This window comes from Ischnura elegans, chromosome 9 (assembly GCF_921293095.1).
Source record: "Ischnura elegans chromosome 9, ioIscEleg1.1, whole genome shotgun sequence".
NCBI classification, from domain to species: domain Eukaryota; kingdom Metazoa; phylum Arthropoda; class Insecta; order Odonata; family Coenagrionidae; genus Ischnura; species Ischnura elegans.
This window is the reverse complement of record NC_060254.1, coordinates 59,457,572-59,463,770: the sequence shown is the minus strand read 5'-3', so window position 1 is coordinate 59,463,770 and position 6,199 is coordinate 59,457,572. Positions and strand designations below refer to the sequence as shown.

General features: G+C 40.5%; 1 non-coding gene across 1 annotated transcript; it reads left to right on the top strand.

The window, feature by feature from the left end:
• Positions 1–498: 498 nt before the first annotated feature.
• Trnaa-ggc lies at positions 499–571 on the top strand. The gene has a single exon. It is a non-coding gene; the product is annotated as a tRNA-Ala (tRNA).
• The last annotated feature ends 5,628 nt before the right edge of the window (positions 572–6,199 follow it).

Sequence of the window (6,199 nt, the reverse complement as noted above, 5' to 3'; positions counted from 1 at the left end):
ACATGTTTCAACCTCAAGAGGCTGAAACATGTTGTATCTTGACAACTTGAATCCAATGTACTTGAAAATGACCTCTTGAGGTTGAAACGTGTTGTACCAAGAAAATAAACCCGTGAAAGAAGACGAAGTCGTTTCGCCATTTGCTAATTTTAACATTTTTCAGTCGAAAAAACTTCATTTGTCTAAGAAATCTTTTTGAATTCATGATTTTTCAACATTTGGATTACTTTTATGAAGGAAAGTAAATGTAATATTTATTCATGGCGAACTTCACCCTTTGGTGTATTTAACTTTGCACCCGTGCGCGTGACTGCGTACAAAGTCGCTTGTTCCTGCCGTGCTTTGAAATTCGTCGTTGCAGACCAGCGACAAAATAAGGGTTTTTCACCCCGATAGTGGCTTAGTAAGCACGACCCTCGCCACATGTGCCACAGTGTGGAATTGTGACGTCAACATCTTGTTCGGTAAAACCCATCCCAAAGTTCTCTCTGAGAAAATGGCTTGGTGGTGGAACTGGTTAACACGCCTGACCGGCAATCGGGAGATCCGGGTTCGAATCCCGGCTAAGTCAAATATATTTTTTCATGGCGAACTTCATCCTTTGGTGCATGAAAGTAATTGTGTTTCTATATTTAAGAGGTGGGGTTTCTTTATTTCCTGACCCCCCGGAACTCCTGTGCCAAGAAAATAAATCCGTGGAAGTTGTTTTGTAATTTCTGAATTTCAACTTCCAGTTGAGTCAGAAACCATTAAATGTGTTAAAATTAGTTTCAAACTCTCTACTTAGTACCCTTTTTTTTCAAAACTTTTACCCCCTGGCATTGGACTCCCCCCTCCGGAACGAAATTCTTCGCTACGCCACTGGTGTCGATACATATTTTATGTAGTGTGGTACGATAAAATATTTTCTTTAGCCTCTAGGGGCCGTAAGAAATTCGCCGTGGTCCGTTGGTTGAAGATTCTTGATTTACTTTTAGTATGTGCTTTACTAGTAGGGCAGAGGTGGGCGAATTGTGGCCCGCGGGGCACTTGCGCCCCGACACAGAATTATAAAAGAAAGTGATAGAGTACACTTGCTTCACTAAATTGATTATATTTTTAAATACTCTAGCAGCTAGAAATCTAACTAATATAAAATTAACCAAAGAAATTGGTAGAATAGACCTACCACTATTTTTTAATTTTTGCTATACAATTTATATTTTTTCTGAAAATAAATATAATGTTAACTGGTGAATACAATCATTGTAAACGTTGCGGTCCTCCGATAATCTCCGTACATACAAAGTGGCCCTCGATCCCAAACAATTGCTCACCCATGCTCTAGGGTATTATTCGTACTTTGTTCAGTCGTCATGAGCGGGGCTTTACTCCTCCTTGCTGGACTACTCCTTGGGTCTTCTCTGCAAGTCTCTTCCTCGTCGTCACCGGCAACGGTTCCGTCTAGAAGCTGGTTTTTCATCTTCCTGTTTCAAACTCTCTACCTCTCCAGCACCCATACCTCCCTTCCCTCCCCCCCGACTGCCCAATTACCCTACGCTTCGCCTCAACCTCTTCCTCACTGGGTTTGATTCTCTATCTAACGGGCATGCGGCCGTGGCAAGCGGAGAGGGACGGGAACCTGAGGCGGAGGGATGGCTCGGAGGTGATGATGAGCTGGCTGTCCGGAGAGGAGGAAGGATGGAGTTTCGATGGCGGGAAGGGGGAAAGGTCGCCGTGAATAGGCGCTGAGGGGGCGGCAAGAATCCGAAGATAACCACGCTCGGCCGGGCTGGCTCGTTGCTTTCGATTGAAAGGGAATATCTTCGATAGTTTTGACTGTTCCGAGACGTGAGACGAGTTTTGTGAACGTCGACTTTTTATGATTATCGGTAATATTCGATTGTCGATAGTAGTCGATTATTGATTCCATTTCGATTGTAGGTACGGGTGTCGTGACTCTGGAATTTTTGTGATTTTTCGTAATCTTGGACTGTCGATGTTAGTTGATTATCGATTCTACTTCGATTGTTGTGAAGGAGTTTCGTGGGCGTCGTTTTTTTAATGATTATCAGTAATATTCGATTGTCGATAGTAGTTGATTATTGATTCCATTTCGATTGTAGGCATCGGTGTCGTGACTGTCATTTTTTTGTGATTTTCCCTAATCTTCGACTGTCGATAATAGTAGATTATCGATTCCATTTCGATTGTAGGTAGAGTTCGCTTGTAGGAGGACCAATGGTTGTTGATGCTCGTTATTTTAGTGACTCTTGAGGTAGTAACGCTGTCGCAGTACACTAAACTAGGTATGGTATGGTATTTGGAGGAGGTATCCGACATCTATGGTCATTTGCGCAGCGAGAGATGGATGGGAGAGGAAGGGTGGAGACTAACCCGGCAATAGCATTATGCCTCGATCAGAGTACGAGTGTTCCAGCAATCGTTTGAACTATCGTGCATTCACACAAAGATGGCTAAAACCTGTGCTGCCCTCCAGGGCTGAAATCTAAAGTGAACGAGAGCTTGACGGTTAGCAAAGTTATTGAGGTATGCAGGTTTAAGATATTACTCTGTTCAACGTGTATTTAACGAATAATTTTTTATTCCGCCCATATTCTTCCTTGCTTGGACAAATCCATGAGAAAAAAATGGAGCGATGGGAGCTTCACAAACTTTTCGTCTTTCTCTTGTAGTTTCCTCTTCCGGTGTCGCATCGCCTAACCATTGTAAAGTGGCAGCGTCAGGAACTACGTTAACTATTGTCCGGACGTGCATTCACACAGCTAGTTCTGCCAACTATCGTTAGGACGATCGCTGGGACAATCATAATCTGAACTATTACTGAACCGGCATTAGCCTACTCTCAACGGAAGGCGTCAAGGGGACCACGGCTTAACGTCCCATCCGACGGGCGAAGTGCTATACTTGAAGTTCTCTCCACAAGGAACTCAAGCAGTGATCGGGCAGCCTCTGAAAAATATCTGCCATCGTCAGAATTAGAACCCGGTTCGAGTGGCTGGGAAGTCAGCACTTAAGCCACCACACCAACCCGATCCCGATTTGAAACTTTTTGCGATTATTATAGTCATAGGTTTTTAATAGTCAACGTTAAAAATCCTTGATTTTTGATGGCCACTTGCACGGATATTACAAAAGAGGACCCTCAAGTCGTCCTCTAAATGAGTTGTCAACCACCGCGCATTTAAATGGGTTTACATAAGTCGCCACCCGCGTCGCTATCGGACAAATAGATCCGAGTTTAACGGGGAAATATGGTATAATTGTGGATGTCAACAGAAATTTACATTCATGATTACGTGATTTATCAAATTCATAACTCTTCAATGCAATTCCCTGCAATTTCAAGGACCATGCAGCAAAATATTGGATAAAAGTGAATCGCATTGCACTCATCACCGCGCCGCGGAGATTTTTGAAAACCGATAAAAATGCGACCGAAGTGGCAACAGCCTTCAATGGAATGGAATTGGGCCTCCTCTTTTCAGTCCCCTTGGCCACAAGTGTGGATTTTCAAAGGTCCGTATTTGTCGACAAACGTTGATGATTGATATTCGTTATTTGTTGATAGTCGTTGAGTGTTAATAGCGGTTATTGACAATCTTCAACTGTCGTTCGTCCATCGTTACGTGTCTTTGAAATGGGCATTAACAATTTGCTGCGAAAATTAGCGATCTCCGGGGTCAGCGAATTTTATAACTTTCGATGGAACGGTTGACCGCTAGAACCTCACTCTAGAAGATACATTTTTAAATGCTGGCATACCAGAGATTTGTTCTTGCGCTTTGTTCGCTGGTAATGCACTGGATCATTCATAATGATGGTAGTTTTGCAAATTAACCAAAATAACCCTGTGAAGCAAAATTCATCCGACTCAATAAATTTAGAATTATCCTCATCTTATTACCTTTTAAACTGGCTTGTAGCATTAAATCAAACTTTACTTTGAAGACGACATTTTTTGTTTCCGAGCATGTAAATAAGAAATATGACGCAGTAAATATTCCTATTGATAAGTTCACCATGAACTACGGCCTGTAATCATGTTCCGGTCTTCATAGAAGAATCCATTTAGGAATAGGTACCGTAGGAAGTTTTTCCACGCATTGGGACTTAATCCTACCGAGTAACCATTCATTGGACCCTAATACCTTTTAGGCTTGGAATTATTTTTTTTTAACTTCAAACACGGTAGTTAAGGATGGCTCCAAGTCAAATTTGATCAAAGCCAGGGGATGACGACTTACGTTGTATTTTTGTCGTACGTTGCATCCAGTTGGTAGGGATTGCGGCTAATGGTCTTCGCTTCTTGGTATGAACTCAAAAGGATGCTTTTAGGATACTCCCGGATGAAACCGGAGCTCGATCATTTTCCTGATTACATGTTCTTGGAAACAGGATGTAGCAAGAGGGTAGGATGCCGTAGTGTTTCCTTTCATGCTCAGATGGAATTTTTCTCTTCAAACCTTTGCTTTCTTTTTGTTTGTTTTCTAATCTTTTCATGAATTCATAGTCCGTTATAAGCTTTATTCATCGTTTCGAGCACGCAACTATCCGATAATATTTGAGTTTGAAACGTCTTGTCAAACATTGCGTGCATCGTAAAGATTACACCTCGCAAAGGCTTTCTCCGATCCCAGGTAATATGGCAATAAATATGGCTTTTAAGGAAACAGAATTTGTTATACTAGTCCATCTGAAATTTTCCCGTGAATGAAATGCGCATTAGGCTTTTTAAATTAACCCATTAATCCCCAGCGTTGCGTTAACGCAACATTATGGAATCCTAATTCTCAGAACAAGTTTCTACTTCAGAATAATTTTTTCTTCAATTTACTGACTCTTTTTAAGTATCTCTAGTTCTAATTTTGTCAAATCCACCAACATTTTCATTCATATAATTCCAGTTTTACGACTGTTGGCGTGTTTGGCACAAAAAAATCGATGCGCACACACGAGACACCCTAGGAAAAATGACATACCCCAGCATGTCCGTTGAAAGGCAGAATGGGGCATTTCCTCCGAAGGAATACTGATTAACTCCCGGCGAAGATGTCGAGTGTACAAATCAAGATAAAAAATAAAAGATGTAACCTAATTTTCAAAAATTACTTTTTTTGTATTTATTTACCGGAGTTTTCCCAGCGTTGCGTGTACGCAGAATTTTGAAAATCATATAAAATGATGAAAATATTTTTTTCTCCAATAATTCATCTTGATTAGACCAAAAGAAATCGGAAAATGCTAATCAACCGAAGTTAAAAGCCCCACATACAGTCTGGGGAATATTGGGTTAATGATTAGATAATTACATTTAGGTTTCACGATTGAAATACAGTTTTACTCCCCGACTGAATTTCCTCCGGCTGGCCATATTTGTTTTAGTAGTTAATTTTTGGGAGCAATATTTAGTATTTTATTTTCAACGGTGCATTAATTAAGGGAAATATGAGCGCAGTGATTCCCTTGAAATCGCACAACTTCCATCTCTTCTAATGTCGCTTCTTAATTTTATAGCTGCTGCGACAATCATGAGTGATGATAATAGACGTAGCATATTTTAATTGGAAGAAAATAGGTGATATGCTATTCCATGTGGTATCTCTTCATTCTCATAGATTGATTTTGGAATCGCTACTGTTGCTTGATCAACTGGGTATTGCCTTGTCGTCAAGACGTGCGATAGGTTAAATTTTTTATAATTTGATCCAAGCTTCACTAGACTGTATGAAATCAGTATTTGTATAAGTACATGCGAATTTCATTAATCATTAGTAACTCATTCCCAATGTGCATTCCTTTCCGGGTGACATTTGGTTACTTATCGAATTTGACTACGAGTATTATCATGGATTAACGGTGCCCGTGTCAAGTAAAGGAATTAATTCCAATTTTTCCACGAAGAGACTTCTACCATATACCTAGAGGACTAAGTCTACATAAATGGGTTTTATCACGAGTTAATTTATTATTTTACGACCAGCAAAACCCGGTAGAAGCCCACAGTGCATATTTCTGTACCTCAGTGCATGTGCACAAAGCACACGTCTCGAAATTTAATGTTATAAACATCTAATTTTTAGTGGTGCCAATTCCTTGAGATAGAATACTAGATCCAGTAATCTGCCCAAGACCATGTCTGCATAAATGGGCGAAATCGCAGATTCAAGAGTAAACAAAATAGCATTCAGTAAAAATT